The following is a 19417-nucleotide window of genomic DNA, read 5'->3' on the forward strand; positions in this document are numbered from 1 at the left end:
CTTAATATATATGAAGTGCTTGGATCATTGTCTAGCACAGAATAAATTATGTATAAATGTTTGCTAATATTATTTTAGGCATGTTGCATTATACTTTATATAATGAATCTAATGTTAAAACTATGTTGTTAATGTTGTAAAAAAATTAATGTTAAAGTAATTTAATGCTATTTATATGGGTAAAAATGATCACTTCTAACTATCCTATGTTAATTTAAAATTTCGTATGCCTTGTGGAATAGGCCATAAGTTGCTCTTTAAAAATAAATCCCAGAGAGTATGTATCTCTTTCTCATAAAGTCTAGAAAATTATAGTTATTTCTATTTTTTATAATAAACAAAACCTCATAAAAGTCAAGCTTATGTGAAAATGGGCCATTCTTTTTATGACTGATAGGTATTGGGTACCCTGAATTTTTTAATAATCGTCTCATCCTTTGGCCAATAATTTCCCAATTCTTTTGGGATGAAATAAGCTTTTAAGTATTTAGGGTTGGAATTTCACTTTCATTCATATGTAACTACTGAGTTAATTTTTGGAAAGACTAAAAGACAGGATTTTTTTTAGTGTTGTTTTTAATATTACCCAAATAATGAACATGCTCTTTGATAACAGATAAGTTAAATGTTTTCTGTAAATGGCCAGATAGTAAATGTTTTGAGCTTTGCAGGCCGTATAGTCTGTCAGAACCATTCAAGTCTGGCATTATGGCATGAAAGCAGCCATATACAACGCGGAAGTGCGTGGGAGTGGCTATGTGCCAAAAGCACTGTATTTTTTTAAAAAGGCAGCAGCAGGATGGTTCTGACCCATGGACCATAGTTTACTGATTCATATTTTATAAAATTCATTTTTTTTTCTTATTTTTACTAGGGTAAAAGACATACACATAGAATGTGTACTCACGCACTTATCCATATGCATGTGTGCTTACTTGAAAATCGTGAAGATGAAGCACAAAAAACAAGCACTTTAAGAAATTTAAGAAAAATACATAATTTCAAGAGAAAATAAAACAGATATTCTATCCAGCATTCATTTGTTAAGTACACAAAGACTCTTTCTATCCAAATAAGCTCCAGAGCTGGCCTACCATTCTACTTTAGTTCTAAAACCAACTTAGAAGGTTTAATTTGCAATAATCAAAATTATCCTTAAAAATTCTCTAAATAGTCTGAAGTTATTGTGCATAGAACTCTGTATTACACTGTTATATATATTCCAAATGTGAGAACCACCGAGCTGGACTAAAGAAAAAAAAAGCTATATGCAAAGATTTGGACGGTCAGACCTTTCTTTTTAAAATAGTTATCAAATTATTACAGGGAATGGAGAATTCTACCATGTTTCTTCTTGCCTGCAGACATTTTTAAATGTTTATTTAAATGTTAAGACATTCTAACTTTAATATGTACTAATAGGACTTGTTTGCTGCTGCACATTGTGTGTAAATATTCACAGATTAAATGAGCTAACACGTGTAAAAGCAATTCATACACAGCTCTGGCTCAGACCATATTTTTTGCTTTTGAATCAAACTTATGTCTGCTCATATCCATATACACATTGGTCCTTAGAGGTTCATACAGAAGAATTGAGCCATCTGCATCTTGTCTTTCCAACCTGCATTTCCTAGTGGGTCTTAAAGAAGAGTTGATAGGTGTCAGAGTTTGAGTCTGGGTTCCTTACCTGTAGAGCAACATCTTCCTAGAAGATATGACGGGGTCCACTCTACCAGGAGTAAAATCACACAGGTCCTGACAAAACGCATGGAGATACATAGATTTAGATACCTAGTATAAGAGAGCTGGACTTTAAAATGGCCCTCAGCTCTGCAATCCCTTATGTATTGTGCATCCTTTGTAGTCCTCTTTATAGATGAAGATGGTTACACCTGAATGGCTTATGAAGTAGAAAACAAGCCTCATGCTTTCTAGTAATTCTGTTTATTTCTACATACCACTTCAGTAAGAAGTATTCTGTATTGTTCTAGGTGGAGTTCCTAAGCAGAACTACTAATCCAGAATGACATTTACGATTCTGAATGTCAAAATAAGTTTAGTACTCCATGGAGAAAATTTAATGAGTTGTTAAAAAATTCCTCTCCATCCTGTGCTGGAGAGAATCAATGCAGACTGGGCTGGAGGCCCAGTCCTTTAAAGATTACTGGATATAATTAACGATTTACTAGAATGAATGTATTCTCTTGGGAGAAAATATGATTGTCTGCTATTTATTAGCTGAAGACAATTTAAAAATTTATTCTCCCTTGGATGTAATACCTATAAAGTGCCATTGGAGTGGTTTTCAAAGTGAGAAAAAGCATGCAGCAGTTAGCATTTTCACTGCTCTATTCTATCTGTGATAGTTCCCAGCCAGTGATAAATGCTCAGTGTATGACCACTATAAAGAACCATGATGATATCCATCTCATAGTCTCATAGTTGCCAGAAGAGAAAGCCACAAGATGAATTCAGTTGTTGAGCTACTTGATGTCATTAATGTATATGGATCAGGGATTAAACTATTAATTTTCTATTTTTTTAACAGAAGGAAGCCAGAAAATATTATCAACCCTTTGAGAACACGACACAACGAACTTTATATTTTACCACTTCCTTGAATAGGTAAGACTCTCTCTACTCTGAAAGAGTTACCTACAATTGTGAAAAATAACTCTTTGCTAACCTTTTGTTTTTTAAAATCTTTAAATAAGTAACAATTCATTTTAGTAATGGAGAAATAACTTATAAATAGTTATTTCTAATATTTTAATAGTTATAGCTACTAAATTCAGTGTTATTAAAACAGCACTTCATAGTGTTGAGTTGACTTAATAGTAAGAAAATGACAAGCTCTTTCTCTTAAATCAGGATTGAATTCAGCCTGTCTCTCCTGCCTTGGTTGACAATGCCAACGGTATTTCTTCAGTACCTGTTATATGCCAAGCGTGATCCTACATGACTTAATTTGCATAAATCAATTCATTTACTTCTTACAACAGTTCTATGGCGTAGATATGGGGATCATCCCCATTTTATAGATTAGGGGCATGAGGCAGAGAGAGAAGCAGGTGGATGCAGGGATTCACCTGAGATTGCATACATGGCTTTGGAAGCAGGCACTGGACAGAACACCAGCCCCAGCTGTTATTAGGAGAGTAGTTTCATGTTGTGGTAGAAATGTCTAGCAATCAGACTTTCCTACATTTTGAGTAGTTTTTATCAAAATTTATGGAATAAAAATAACAGTGCATTTACTGAACGAGCTGTAAATGCATAGCAGATAAACTTTTGTGTTTGCATTTGTTCCTCACAAAATTTTTGCATGAGTAAATAAAGGAATATATATGCTTTAGCTCAGTTACAAGCAGAAATAATATTTTCCTTTATTTTACATCTTTCTTTAAACTCAAAATTCCTATGATAAAAGCATAATAAAATTATGGAAAGATTATAAATGAATGATTTCTTATTCTAGGAAATATATTTCAATTTAGTTTTTTTAAATTAGAAGTACTGAATATATAATCTTAAATTGGCCACAGCAGTATTCACTTTCTTGTTTTTATTATTTGTTTTTAAGCAAGAAAATTTATAAGATATTCAAAGCAAAATATTAAAAAAATTATAGGCCGGGTGTGGTGGCTCACACCTGTAATCCCAGCACTTTGGGAGGCCAAGGTGGGCAGATCATGAGGTCAGGAGTTTGAGATCAGCCTGGCCAACATAGTGAAACCCCATCTCTACTAAAAATACAAAAAATTAGCCAGGTATGGTGGTGGGCACCTGTAATCCCAGCTACTGGGGAGGCTGAGGCAGGAGTATCTCTTGAACCTGGGAGGTGGAGGTTGCAGTGGCTGAGATCACACCATTGCACTCCAGCCCAGGTGACAGTGCAAGACTCTGTCTCAAAAAAGTATATATATTACAGCAAATACCTAAGCATCCACCACACAGATTAAACAAATGCTAACATGAAGCTATATTAAAATCTTGTCTAAAAAAATAAACTATCACAGAAGTCATCAAAGCTCTTCTTGCTTCCTTTTTAGTTTCTTCCATTCTTCCAGAGATGTCAAAACCCTAAAGATCATATAACCTTCCTGTGTGTGTTCTAACACTGCTATGACATGTGTAAGAAACAAATGTTGAACAATTATTAACATTTTAAAAGTTTACATAAAGGGCATCACACTGTAGATATTCTTTTGCAGCTCATCTTTACCCAATATTATATGTAGAGATTCTTTCATATCGAGGGATGAAGATCTGGTTGACACCTTCTGTTATAAAGTTGACTCATTTTAATGTTTTAATCTTCTGGTGCTTAGTATTATTAATTATTATTTCTAAATAACTTTCAGCATTTTAAAGGTTTAATGTTAAAATGGTTTAAGCATGGCTTGCAAAACTTATTTGAGATTTATGTATAAGGAATTCAAAGTTTTTAATATATAATATCATGCCAATCCTGCTTATGTTTTATTTTTTTCAACTAGAAAAACATTTTTTATTTGGTTTGTAAGGATCTTACTAATCTAATGGGACTCATGATTTTCATTCTTTTGCTATAACACAATAATTAGAATCTGTTTTATTTCCCTATACATGAAATACTTACTATTCCCAAATATAGTATAAATTACTACCTTTGGAATTTAAGATACTTAAAAGTGAAATATCTTGGTCTGGCCTATGTTAGTTGCTCATATTCTAGAAGATAATGGAAGAAACTAAAAAAAGAAATTTTTTTTTCAAAAATGTTTTCTAACACTATAGCTAATTTTAGAATTTGTTTAAGGTAAAAGAAATGTTAGTATATGGTAGTGAAATAGTTAGACATAGACTCTCTCCCAACTTTTATTTTCTGAGGGAAATAAATTATTTCGTCAAAGTTGGGGGAGGAAGAGGAATAGAAGACTAACCTTTCTGGGCAAATTTGAGTAAGTAAATTTGAGATTTTATATAAGTCTCTTAGGTCAGAAATGCATTACCATTTTGCATAGGAGGCAAATAAGGCCCAAATACCTCAGGTAACTTACTCAAGATCATATAATGATTGCAGAGCCTGCATTCAAACTCATCCCTTTCAGGCTCTGAAGCTATTCTGCCTACCAGAAAATAAATTGGAAAAACCTAATCTGTTTGTCACATATATAGAAATTTTATTCATGCCACTAATATTTATTGGGGTCCTTTTATGTGAGTTGAGGTCCAGTGTTAGGAAAGCAAGGAAGACACAGTACCTAAAATGAGAAACAGTTTATTGAAAACCACGAAGATTAATTTAGTGATACCATTAAATGTGACTATTTAATTAGGCATTTTTATTTTGCTGTGATATCCTTATACTGCTTACCAGGTGATTACCTTTGAAATTGCCTAGCCATGCCAATTCAATTAAACTGGATAGGATAATAGGAGTGAAAATGTTTTGCAAATGACAAAATCTTTGCAATCATTTGCTAATATTACTAATTCTCATATTCCATGAATTTAGAGTTGAATACTTCTATCCTAACACATGTACTTCTAAATGTGTTTGAAGTTTGAGTCTTACTAACTTATGTAGAATTCACATATTTTTCACACAAAAACCTTAAATATTACAGTGCAGTGATTAGCAACTCTGAAAGTTTGTTTGTTTCTAACAACCACCACCTGTTAAAGGCATGATTTAATCTCTTTAAGACTCAGAGTAGATAATTACAGTACCAAACTCATGCCTGTCCAGGATCTTATCATGCCTTATCATCTCTACCTATATCATTCACATCCACTGTCTCTCATGTTTACTACTATCATAATCCCCTGTACTCAGTCTTGTTCTTCTACAGTCTATTGTTCACATGGAAGTCAGAATTATCTTTTAAAAACATCTTAATCAATTGATATGACTCTCCTATGCAGAATCCACCAATGACTGCCTGTAATAGTCAAAAATAAAGCCCACACTCCTACAATGGCCAACAAGATGCTACATATACTGGCGTCTTCTACCTACATCATCTCAACATGATCTCCTCTCATGGAGGGCAGAGACTATGATGTTCAGAGCTGTATTACCAGCCCCTAGAACTACCACCTATCCTGGTGGATGGACCCTCACTTGCTGAAGGGATGACTAGGTATGCAAGGGTTACCGTGGAACAATGTAGGTAGATGCTCTGCACACAGAGTACCTTTAATGCAGAACAGTGATAGTCGTTGCCCTTTTAAGGATTCCTTTGGTTTGTTTCAACAGAGGCCATCACATCTGCAATGCTAAAGCACTTCCATGTTTTTGACTCATGATTTTATAGCATTATGAGAAACTTTACTTAGCTGATTTATAATTGCAAGCCATAATGTATAATACCAAAAGAAAGAAAAATGCACATAGACAAATCAGGAACTAATTAGCTGGATGAGAAAGCCAGTTGAAGAGCAGAAAATATTTATTATTCCTTGCAGTCTTTTAACTAAATAATAATACTAAGATTTACCACATTCAACATAGTTTAGATTTTACTTTATCTTCAGAATAGATTTATATCTCTTCATCACTCATAGATGAGCAAAGTTTATCCTTTAAGATAATTTTCTGTAAAATAGGCTGGGTTTTTGTTGTTGTTGTTGTTTTATTTTTATAATATTCCTAGGAGAAGCACTTGATGAGTGTTTATATCATCGAGAACATTTGGCAAGAGAAAGACAAACAGTAGAACCACAATACCCCAACATTTAAGGAAATGAGAAAGAAAACCTGGTATTTTCACCATCCTCTCTGAAAATAAATACTTTGACTTGCACTGATTACTACTTCATCAGCATTCAACTCCGCTCCGTGGCACTCTGTGTGAATAATTTTAAAGGCAGATTAAGTATTCTAAAAATAAATTCTATTGGTAAATTAGGATATCAGATGCTTCCATTATAAAAGCCTATCCTATTCTGTACTCTCAGCTGGCAGTCATATCCAGATCTCAAGCTACTCTGGCTCTTATTGAACAAGAACCTATTCCAGGAGTGAGTTTTTGAAGAGGGATCTCTCATGGTTAACTAGAGACAGAAAGAGGCAGAATTGCCCACATACTCTGGCAGGAGTTAAAATAACAATAACAGCCCTCCTACTTAACAGGCTGAGTCATCAGCACATTCTACTGATTTCTCAGTAATTCTGGGCAGATTGTTTGGGCTGGAATTCTGTAGGCAGAGGTGGGCACCACCTGCTTCAAAAGGCTCTAGTTCTTATTAGGAGGGTGCTGTTATTAAGTCTTGTCTTTTAACTGTTTGACCAAATGGAGATAGGAAAAGAAAACAAAAACGGTGCTGATGAGCACTTTTTCTAATGCTTAGAATTTTTTAAAATGGTGATCCAGGCATGGTTACTATGCAATTAGTTCTTTTACTGGCTATAAGTCACTTTGCTTAAGCAGAATAGGGAAGATTATTTTATGGTTGCTGAGGGACCTCATAATCCAAGGGCTCAGAAACAGATCTTATGAGGGTCTAGAATCAGGAACTAAACATCAGCCAGGAACTAAGGCCACCATTCTCCCAGTCTCTATGGGGCTCCTCAGCCCGATCCCTCTTTGGCTCTCTTTAATTCAAGATGACTATAGATAACTCTTTACATAGAGACTGGATTTCCCTACTGCCCATTACACAAGCACAACTCTCAAGTGTGCTTTCTCATGAGTGCCAGCTTCAAGCAGTATATTAATTTTTAATGACCTGAGCTGCTTAGCTAATAAGCTGTGATCAATGGAATAGACCAGGTGGTACATATATAGTTGCCAGGATCCTATACCTATGGGTGGGAAGAGGGAAGAATAATCAGTGAAATGGAGTCTCAAAAGCTATTAAAAATCTCATGGTACAGTTTATTTATACCCTAAGTCTTCCCTTCCACAAAATTCCCCTTTATTGAATTTTATTGTTGTATAAAGAGCCAAAGAGTAGGATGTTAAGAGATTAGAAGAGCAGGGAGTATAACCAGCCTCCAAGGGAAAGACAAATGGATAAAGGACTTCTTGACTGTGGTTTTTGTGTAATTGATACTTTAGGGAGTGTTCACTACATACTATTTTTTCCTTCTTCTTCACATACTTAGGTATATTTTATGGTTGTCAACTCATGAAAACCCTATTACTATACTGATCAAGGGTCTTCCATATTGGTTGGTGCTCAGAAACTGAGGATGTTTATAAGCCCTTAAAAGTCTTATTCAAGCTCTCCTTGTCCCTTGAGCTAGAAGGTAGCATTTTTCAAGATTGAAGGGAGCTACAAGCAAAAAAAAAAAAAAAAAAAAAAAGAGAGAGAGAGTGAGAATAGATGGAAAGCAAAATGACTATCATAGACAAATCTAGAGACAGAACAAGCAGCTTAAGGAAGCATTTCAGGTGCAAAGTTAGCATTCAGCCTTTAGCTTGCCACATTTTCCTGTAAAAATAAAACTGCTTATAAGATACATTCATCTGTCTGTCCTGTCCCTTTGATGCAATATGAAAAATGTGAACTTAGCAAGAGATGTGCAGGTATGTGGATGTCTGTGTGTTTACATGCACAACTTAAACCAACGTTTCAGTACACATAGTTCCAAAGACCACTCTTCTACAAAACTTGGCATGAATGTGATTATGAGTTTGGGATGCTTTAAAATCTCAGTCCTATGCTCATTGAAACAAATTTTAATTTGAGGATACAGTGTGATATGAGGAACTTTGCAGGCAGACCCTTCAGCTACTGTCCTGTGGATCTGGTTGTTCCTGAGGAGGTGAATGGCCATTTTCCCAGAAGTGGTATGTTTGGCCTGTTCCCCTTTTGTCCCTCAGGCTTCTGTTGTTGGCAAAAAAAAAAAAGTAGTTAACAAGGAAACATTTTTCTTAATGGTCATAATCTAACCGCAGCATAATACCTGCCTAATTCTCACTGAAATATGAAACCAAATATATAAACTTATTTTCAAGCCAATCATCATTTTACAGGAGAGAAAAGAGTATGTGATGAAGCAAAGATCTTTCTATTTACTCATTAAAAAATATTTTAATCCTACCTTGTTCAAGTCTCTGTTCTATAAAGCATGAGAAATCCAAGTAAGGAATTGTGTAGAAGCATGAAACTGCAACATGTGTTAAAAGAAACAGCAAGTCCATTTTAATTGGATTATGTAAGGTAGGAGACTGAGTTGAGTCAAAAGGGGTAAATTGAAATAGGATTGTGGAGATGCTATAAAACCTAACCTAGGGGCATGCACTTTGTTCATTAGATAGTGGGGATTCCGTAGGCAACACGGTTTCTGGCAAAGCAATGATGTGATCAAACTTGAGTTAGGAAGTTTGATTACACTGGCAAAGATATGTAGAATGAATTAGACAGTAGATTCTGAAGCAAAAGAAAATTGGAGGTTTGCATCACTAATATGTATTTACACCTTCAATATGTGGCAGTGGACAAGAAAGTGAGTGGAAAAGAAACCTGTAGCTGAGGATAACAGTCAGGACTGGAATTATGGACTAGGTACTCATCTACATATCCAGTATCTGAACTATTTGGAGTGAAGGGCCATGGAGAAGATAATAATGCCAGAAAAGAGCAAAGAACATTAGGGAACATTCACATTGGCGGGGAGAAGTGGAGAAACAGAGAAAAATTAGAAGGATATTTAGAAGAAGGAATCATGCCTGTCATGAACCAAGGTTGTTATTACAGAAAATGACATTTAAGTCAAGAAGAAAGAACGAACAACAAAAAAGTGTCATACTTCGTGCTTAATAGGTTCTCAGGGACTATTAAGAGACAGGAAAACAACAGTAACTACAAAGTCTCTGTCTTCACCTCCAGTCCTGAGACCACCAAACACAAAGTTTCTACCATGCTCTGGCCATGCCCATCCAGATATGCTGTCGTCAGGCATCACAAACACACATGTCCCTCTGTGCTCTTCCTGGCACCCAAAGTTTTAATGTATCTCCATTGCTATCCATCAAGTTATCCAAGTAGAAATCCAAGAATCTATTGTTTAAACCTCTTGCTTTAATTCCTAAATCTGGCCAGGCACCAGATTCTGAAGTATCTCAGAAACCTGAGCCATCCTCTTCCTCACTCTTACTCTCTCAGCCCAGGGCATCTACCAGAACCTTTCAATGGCCTTTGATTAGTTTCCCTCTTCCTGAAATTCTTTATAAACTGACTCTCCTCCATGCTGTCACTGTGTAATTTTCAGTGTATATCAGATTATTTCTTTTTCCTACTTCAAATTTTCCTACAGTCTAAAGCTCCAAACATATTAAATGCCATTTAGAACAGGTCAAAGCAGCTGTTTCTGGACAATCTCCAGTCTTTCCTTTCTACTCAATTGCCTTTTCTTCATTCTAACCTCAGCAGGTGACTTGTGCTTCCTCAATTTAATTATTTATTTTTGTATGCCACGTTTCTCTTATGTTACAATCACCTTTGTTATTTCCGTTACTCCTGTCTAAATACCCGTGTTCCCCTTGTCTGCCTTCCAAAAGCCTATGTCTGTTCAATTCAAATGCCATTCCTTCTATGAAGCTTTTTCTCCAGTCCTAAAAAAGTGGTATTAATTGTGCCTTTAGGCAATAAGGGGCATCTGGTAGCCTTTTAAATGTATCTGCACTATAGAAAAATCATCTTGGCGTGTCATTATTCCCATCCAGTTGGTGAAGTCTCAAAGGCAAAAGTTTCACCGCTTCCAAAACCATGTTATTCGATTTTAAACAAAACAATACTTAATAAATTGTTGTTAATAGTTGTTACTAAGTTATGAGTAAAAGAATGAGTACGTGATAAATAAATGGATTAAAGAGGTGAAAAGAAATAAACTGTAGCCTTGAGATAGATTTACAAAATAGATTTTATGGTGATGGTTACTGTTTGTCATCCTTTCGTGTGGTAGGGAAGGGGGTTTGTTTTGGGTAGGAAAAAAGACTAGGTTTGTAGTCAGAAAGCAAGAAAAGGAGGAAGAATGAGCTGGAATTGTGAGACCATGAAGGGATATTTGACAAAATTTTGGAGGAGGCAGGAAAAGATATGTTAAAGAGCAAATAAATTAACAAAATGAGGGCCACCCATTCCTCTAAAGAAAGGTGACAACAATGAGGGCAAATGAAGAGGGCCTAGAGAGACAAGACATAGACCCTTTGCAGGGCTTCTGTCTTTTACCATCTCAGGAAAAGGAGGGCTTTCACTCTGCTTTTGGCAAACATCAAGCTGTCCTAAGATTCCCTGAATGTGTTTGCACATTCTGTCTGCACGTTGGCCAGAAAGCAGATGTTACAAAAGGACCAACCCAGAAGCTGGGCCATCTTTGCTCCAGCCACACCAGAGAAGGGCATGAAGAGAGAAATTCAGGAAGAGCTGCAGGAAATTCTTTCCTCAAGTTTGCTCTCTCACTTCTCCCACTCCACCTCCCACAGGGTGTTCTAGTTGCTGTCAAGATTTGCTGTGCAGGCAATAAATTGGGGACAGTGACTTAAATGTTTCATTTAATCCTGCTACTTCTATTAGTCTCGTCGATTTTTTGGAAAATCTCATTATACTTTTCTTCAAACCAAAAGGATTAGCTTATTGCTATAACAAACAGATCTAGAAATGTGTTATAACTTTGTTTCTTGCTCACCCAACAGTCCAGGTTCAGTGTTCCAGTTGAAACGTTGTTTGTCCTCTTCGTAGTCAGCCAGGGTCCAGGCTTCTTCCATGTGTGGCTTTGCTTTGTCATTTTCTTCATCCAGCAAGTGGAAGGGAAAAGACCAAGGAGGAGCAAAAGGCAGCTGTACATTGAGGTGATCTTGGAAGTGTACACAGCACTTCTTTCTGTTCACCTGCCATTGGTTTGAACTCAATCATTTGGACACACCTAATCGCAAGGGAAGTTAAGAAATGTACTCTAGCTATATGCTCAAAGAAAAGGTAAAAATGATTTTGGTGAGTGGTTAGCAGTCTCTGTTATACCAAGGGAAAATCTGCCTACAAATTAATATATTTGAATACTCAGATCAAGTAGCTCAAGCTGTGGCAAAAATAGATGTCAGTTATACCACAGAGATAAGAGTGTGGATTGTAACTTCAATATCATGTTAAAATAGTAAATGTATTAAATACACCAGTTTATCGAACTTAATTCTTACAATAATAGAGAAAGCAAGCATTTTGCTTGGGCAACATAGCGAGACCTCATGTCATCTCACAAAAAATAAAAATTAGCTAGGAAGGTTGCACCTGCCTGTAGTCCCGGCTACTTGGGAGGCTGTGATGGGAGGATTGCTTGAGCCCAGGAGTTGGAAGAAGCTTGAGAGAGCTATGATCATGCCACTACACTCCAGCCTGGGTGACACAGCAAGACCTCTGACTCTAAAAGAAAAAGAAAATAATAAATCAGATATTTCACATAACTCTCCTTATAGAAATACTCATTGTTTCCAAAATGATAATGACTTCAAAAGCTTAGTGTCTATTGCCATTCTTGGTTTCTTCAGTAACTTCTTATTAAAGGAATCAATTGATTAATTAATGTAGAAAACCTCATTATGGAGAAAATAAATATTTGTACTTTAATGAGTTTCTAAAATTTATTATAAAAAGACAAATTGGCATAGCCAGTTAAAAACTCATTTTTGTACTGAAGAAGGATATATGGCCTTTTAAGGAAAAATGAAGAGTAAAATTATAATAGAAAAAAACCCTGAGTTGATGCTTTTGCAAAAATGTTTAAAAAACTGTGATGTTTTGATCAACTTACAAATAACCATATATAGTCCTGACATGATATTTTGTATTTGCTCCATCCATACTCTTTATTTGGATATTTATGAACATTACTATTTACGTGGAGGGTAGCAGTGCACCTCGTTTATATGAAAGGAATACAGTGTGTTGCAGTGTTGCATGAAAGCTGTTCTGTTGGATAAATATTCTACAAAATCAATTTATCTGCTAAAAAATTCTATAATTGGGTTTCTGTTTCCTGTGACTGCAGAATGCTTGGGTGTTTGCAAAAATACTGCATTGCAGTAAGTGTGTGATCACTGGTTTTTCCCTGAAAGTTAAAACGCATTTTCTCTTTGAGAGTAGGCGGCCATTTAATAGAATTCTCATGACATCAGAGAGCATTTCAAAGGGAAGAAAACTGGCCTTTCCTACAAGCATGTAAGCAAAGACAGTTTGATGTTTTCTTCTATGTGAGATTAAGTAGCCAACAAGACCCCAATGTGGCTGAACTCAGAGGCTGATTCCTTCTGAGTATCTCTGTCAAATCGCTCTTCCTAAGAAGTGTGATGATTTTACCTAAACCTAGTAATTTCTTGAGATTTTTACTCTTTTCTTTTATCACCCACCCTCTGCACTTTTCTAATGAATATCAAGGACTCCAGTTGTACCATGTGCTCAGTAGTTACTACAGAAGGCAGTTTGATTCTGAGACAGTTGTAGTCTCTGTCAGAGAAATTTAGAATTCACTAAAGCAAATACTTCAGTGAGGGAGTGCCAAAGCTTGAGTCATTTACAACCATTGTGAACAGAGCTCTAGGAAAGATCCAGTAGTAATCAATCCTGAATAAAAAGCAAAGGGCCAACACAATCAAAAAAGACCTTTTTCTAACACAGACAGACTGCTGTGGCACTAGAAAGTTCTTCCTACTGGCCTACTGGGAAGCAGTGTGTAAGCCTTTTTGTTTTGAGCCTGTGTGTTCCTTTTTGGCATGTGTTTACAATTGGAGTGAGTCCTGTTTTTGGAGTGTGAGAATTCAAGAGAGAACTTTATTTTAAAAGCAAGGGGGATTGAAAATTATAGTATAATATAATGTTATATACGTATATATTATATATATATACACACACACTTATAAGCAACAGAATTGAAAATATAGCAGCGTAATACATTGCATATGCACACTGATATATAATATCCATATACATACATCTATGGATTATTTAAATATACACTGTAAGATTTGACTGAAACATGAGGACAGGGAAATTCTTCATTGAAATACTATAGGGAAGTAACATACCAATGTATATTTTTAATGTAATTTTCTCATGGCAGAGCTGAGTAACTGTATTACATAGTTCAAAATATTTGTACATGGAAATCACACAGAAAAACCTTCTAACTTTATTTTCTCCACAATAGTTTAAGTAATGACAAGCCTATCCTGCAATTATTCTTTCTGGCATCCAGGATCTACCATGCTTAAGAGCTTACAAAGACTTCCCAGCTTGTATAGGATCCTGTAGAGCTTCGTCAGGTGAATTTTTGAAATTATATATTAAAAGTCTAAAAATCACAGAATGCCAAATGAAAGCTCAGAACCTACCTGAATAGTGTTCTCTACAAGCGAGTGTACTGCTGCTGTATTCTGCTTTTCTCAGCTCATCTGGCATCCCAGAAAGAAAAGGAGCAGTTCTGGCCGGGTGTGGTGGCTCTTACCTGTAATCCCATCACTTTGGGAGGCCAAGGTGGGCAGATCACTTGAGGTCAGGAATTCAAGACCACCCTAGCCAATATGGTGAAACCCTATCTCTATTAAAAATACAAAAATTAGCTGGGCGTGGTGGCGGGCACCTGTAATACCAGCTACTTGGGAGGCTGAGGAACAAGAATCGTTTGAACCCAGGAGTCAGAGGTTGCAGTGAGCCAGGTTCACATCACTGCACTCCAGCCTGGGCAATAGACTGAGACTCTGTCTTGATGAGATAAGACAAGATAAGGTGAGAGGAGATAAGGTAAAATAAAATAAGGTAAGATGAGATAAGATAGGATGAGATGAGATAAGATGAGGTGACATAAGATAAGATAGGAAAAGAAAAGAAAAGATAGGAGCGATCAGTCCACAGTGGCCCTTTTAAGGATGCTGTTACCAGTAATACTTCTAACCTAACCATCAGCCTCACTGGTCCCTTTTTCTCCTCACTTACTACTGTGATTAAAATATAAAATTGCTATCCTTTATTAGTGTGATGGTTATGATGAAATGTTAAACATATGTTAGGTTTAATAGAAGGTTAATTTTTTAATACCAGTGTATTAAAAAATTAATATGTCTCCTTAAAGTTTTTGTGATTTTTCTAAAATTTGTTTTATTTTAATATTAACTTAATATTTTTGGGTTCTTAATAATTTTTTTAAATTCACTGTTGGCTAGGTCCTATTTACCTAACTTGCATATGATGGGTCTATTTTTGTATCTAAGTATTTTGCCTACAGGCCCACCACATAATATTGCCACATCTATTAAGACTTTTCCAAATAAGATTGGAATATTTGTCTTTGCAGAAAAATTAATTATTGTGGCAATTTAAGTACTTGAATATTTTTTCTAGCTCAATTTTTTAACATCTCATAAATGTAAATGAATTGTATACATTTCAGGCCTGGAGGATTTAGCAAATGTATGCCCCATCATACCCCTCCAGAAGTTTGACAGAATACAAGTAGCATGCCATGGAAATTAACCTGATTCCTAGAATTCACTCTGGGGCACACTAAGATAAATCTACTCAAAGAGAGAAGTCAAACAGTATATGAAGGCTGATCCAGTTGGATCAAACTTGGGTTGCAAGGGAATTTCAGATGACAAGGATTCTCTGTATGCTTCCTTTTGGCCCAACTCAACTGATATCGTGAATAAGGCTACTTTCAACTTAGAATTCCTCTGAATCACAATTACAGCTGCAGTGGGCACAGCACAACACAAGCAGCCTGCCCCAAATCCCCCCCTAGAAAAAAAGAAAGAAGAGAAATGACTCTGCTTTATATGACTCATACGTTACTTATATATGACTAATATTTACCTTTCCCTGGAGAAAAACTAGTATTTAACATAATTAACTAGATTGTTGATGCTCCACAGATGCAGTAGGTTAGTATACTTTAAAACGCATATAATACAAATGTTTTGCATCCATCCATTTTTCTTTTTAAATATGTATGACTCAGAAGGTTTTTACTCATGTAGTACCTATTTTATCCTCTATTATTGCATTTACTGTGTTATAATGTATGTTTTTTCAAACACATCTGCCTTTCTGAATACAGTGTAAGCAGTTTATGGTCAGAGTCTATATCTTAATCATCATCATTTTCCTAATGCCTAGCAGCATTCGTGATATAAATCTGGTATTCAATCAGTGATCATTGAATAAGATACTAGAAACCAACATAAATTAATTGATGGATTGATAATGATCTTAAAATTAAATGAAGGCCTGATACATGCTCATTAGAGATCATTATCAATCCATCAACTTATTTATTTTGCTTTCTAGTATATAATTCAGTAATCATTTATTGACTACCACCTTTATATCAGGCCCAGTGCTTTGGTCATTTAGGCTCTCTGTTGCTTAAGCAATCCTCCCAGCTCAGCCTCTCAAAGTGCTGAGATTACAGGCATGAGCCACCATGCCTGGCATCAGCACAAATTTTAATGAAAAGGAACCCTTCTGGACATCATATGTGACTGGAGCACAAACTGAATTCAAAACATAATAATGTCAATACCCATCAAAATTGTATAAAACATGATATTTTATCATTCTTTTCAAAACATACATGTAAATAGATGATAGATAAATACTGTAATTCATGAAACAGTCTGTTAAGTTTATTAGACTGTATTAATTTGAGGATTAGGTTTTGTTTTAATTAATTAATTTTTTTGAACGTAGAATCTAGCCCCTTGTTTCAGTCCCACTCACACTGCCATAGCTCAGGCCCAGTTCCTTTCAAACAACTGTCTCTGAGAAATGTTTCTATCCTTAGCCATGTCTTCTTCCAATTTACTTTCCATACCACTGCTGGATCAGTCATCCTAAAAACCAAGCTCGAGTGTACCATTTTCTTTTCTCCATCTTTCATGGGCATCCATGGCCTTCAGGACAGAGTGCAGGCATGGCTCACCACATCCCTTTACAATTCTGCCATTGCCTGGCCATCGACCTCATTTCCACACTTCCCACTTCACTTCTGTTCCATAGTGAACAATTTTGTGCTTTACATGAGTTTTTTTGTTGTTGTTGTTATTGTTGTTCATTTATTTAGCAAGCATTTGTTGTGGAGCCTACTCTGTGCCACACACTGTACTTGGTGCTGGAGGTCAGAGATGAATTAAACACAGCCCTTCCTCCAGGAGCTCACAGCCTTGTGAGGGAGACATAGAGTAGAGAGGAACCTCTGACCCAGAGTGAGGGCTGGAGTTATGGAGATGCCAGAAGATGCTCATTTTGGTATCTTTCTAGAAAGTGTTGCCTAGCCCAAGTCTCAAAAACAAACAAAACAAAAACAAAAATGTAGGATTTGGTCATCTAGGCTCTTTCTTCCTAGAAAGCTTCTTGTCCTTTCTTTGACTACCTCCTACTTGTCCTTTAAACCCTCCTCCAGGCAGTGTTGATTGACTTCCTAGTGTGGCAAGAGATGTTGATGTACCTCCACAACTTCCCGTCCTTATCACCATCACAGCATGTACCACACTGTATTATTGCTATTGGTTTGTCTGTGACCTCCTTCAACATGAGGGCTATATATTTTTTTCTAGTATTCCCAGTGTGTTCCTACTACTTGATACACAGAAGCCTGTCCATTAATTTTTTAAATACAGTTAAAAAATAATTAATTGCTTAATGCATTAAAATTTGTAATCTTAGAGTTGGACAACATCTTAGTAGTCATACATTCCAGCCTCCCATCAGTCAAAACCAGAATTGATTCTATAATGTTCATAACAGGATGGTCATTCAGGTTTTGCTTGAACACGTTCACTGATAAGGAATGCAACGAGGTTCAAAGAAATGCAAAAAAAAATACTATGACTATGCTGTAAATCTGTTTACACTTATATTTGGAATGTGATTTTAATTTGAACACGTTAGAGACAGAGCTTTAGTCAGATGGCTTGCATTTGTGGAGAAACAATTGTTCATCAGAAGATAAAGGGACTGAGCAGATCCCATAAAGAGAAGGGCACACAACAAATGGTATCCTGCTTATAATTCTCCAGGACTTTATTCTTCCTCTGTCTTAAATAGCCAAAAAGCCGATCCCACTCATAGAAAACTATCAAGCATCTAATTTTTGAATTTATGTTCTAATACATTCTCCAGTTTCAATTATCTATTCTTTTTTTTTGTCTTTTCATGACTGCCATTTCTTCTCCAACTTTTAGAGTTTTGTTTGCTTCTTAATTTTAATTCTAGCATCTTCTTCCATGATGTATAATATGGCCTCCAAGTTTACCTGGATCATGGCCCTGTTAAAATACCAGAAAATCTCTAAAGCATCTAGTCCTCAAGTACTGATTGTTATTTTTAGATTGTTGTTAATCCCAGCCAGTGGCTTCTTCATAATGTGGCTCTCAGGTATCTCAAACCCAAGGATCTTCACTCTGTGGTGGTGCAAATACTTATGGCCTAAATTCTGCTTTGTAATGTCTGCAATTCTAGCCAATATTCTTCAGAGTTGTGTCCAAAGAAGGCTTACTTTTATGGTATTTTGTTAAGTGAACCTGGACCAAGTCTGACAGGTCTTGAATCAGATTCCACACTGGAAAAAGTTTAAAACAAAATACATTATTTATCCAAATCCAAATTATAATTTTCCTCTTAAGCTTTTTATGCTGATATTTAAATGTATGCTTATATAAGAAAAATTTTTATTAAAATTATGATTAGAATTTTTTCTCCTTATAAAGAAAAATTCTAATGTAGGGGTCAAAATTTATTTGTTCAATGGCTCCATAGTTAGTTACATACTTATGAAACTAACACTCTGGTTTAGCACCATGTCCAAGTTTACATATCTAGTAAGCGGTAGACCCAGGATTCACCCCTATTTTTCTGATTGAAAATCTGTTACTTATTCCACAATATCTCCAGTACCTAAATGCAAGTTCTTAATTCCTTAATTAAGTATCACTGGTAGGGGTGGGGGGACTTAAAAAAAAAAGAAAAAAAATTACTGGTAGAGACTAAAGCTCTAAAGCATTTTAAATATTATTTATATCTAATACATACAGGAGCTGTTTATTAGTCCTCCGATATAATAAAAAATAGGCTCAGAAATAGTATACAGCTGTGAAGCATAAGTTGTATATCATGGTCACATAAAGACAATTGCCCAGTTTCATATGGTAGGTTGTTACCAATCGAGCAGGTTTACAAAGTTAGTGTTGTTATCTGGACTGGATTCTCTTTTTAGCTCTAACCCTATTCCACCAGTCTCACTGCTTTGTGAAACAGTAAGCAATGGAACGGATGTTGGGATTTGACTTCTCCTTCCAGATCTCTCTGGAAGTGTCTAATTTGGTTAAATAATTGTATCTATTCTTGGTTTTTCAGTGTGGGTCAAACCGTGTACTGAATCCTATTGCTGAAAATTTTCAAATAAAAACCATAAAATGGGCTGGGCACAGTGGCT

General features: G+C 35.8%; 1 protein-coding gene across 48 annotated transcripts in view; it reads left to right on the forward strand.

Moving 5' to 3' along the window:
* The window catches only part of MAP2 (microtubule associated protein 2), a 310061-nt gene that overhangs the window by 199042 nt on the left and 91602 nt on the right, over positions 1-19417 (forward strand). For all 48 annotated transcript variants that reach the window (XM_024355043.3, XM_054679276.2, XM_054679277.2 and 45 more), the window contains one exon: positions 2552-2628. The gene's annotated coding sequence lies outside the window, so the exon portion shown is untranslated. The remainder of the gene's footprint in view (positions 1-2551; positions 2629-19417) is intronic.

This window comes from Pan troglodytes, chromosome 13, assembly GCF_028858775.2.
Source record: "Pan troglodytes isolate AG18354 chromosome 13, NHGRI_mPanTro3-v2.0_pri, whole genome shotgun sequence".
Lineage (NCBI taxonomy): Eukaryota > Metazoa > Chordata > Mammalia > Primates > Hominidae > Pan > Pan troglodytes.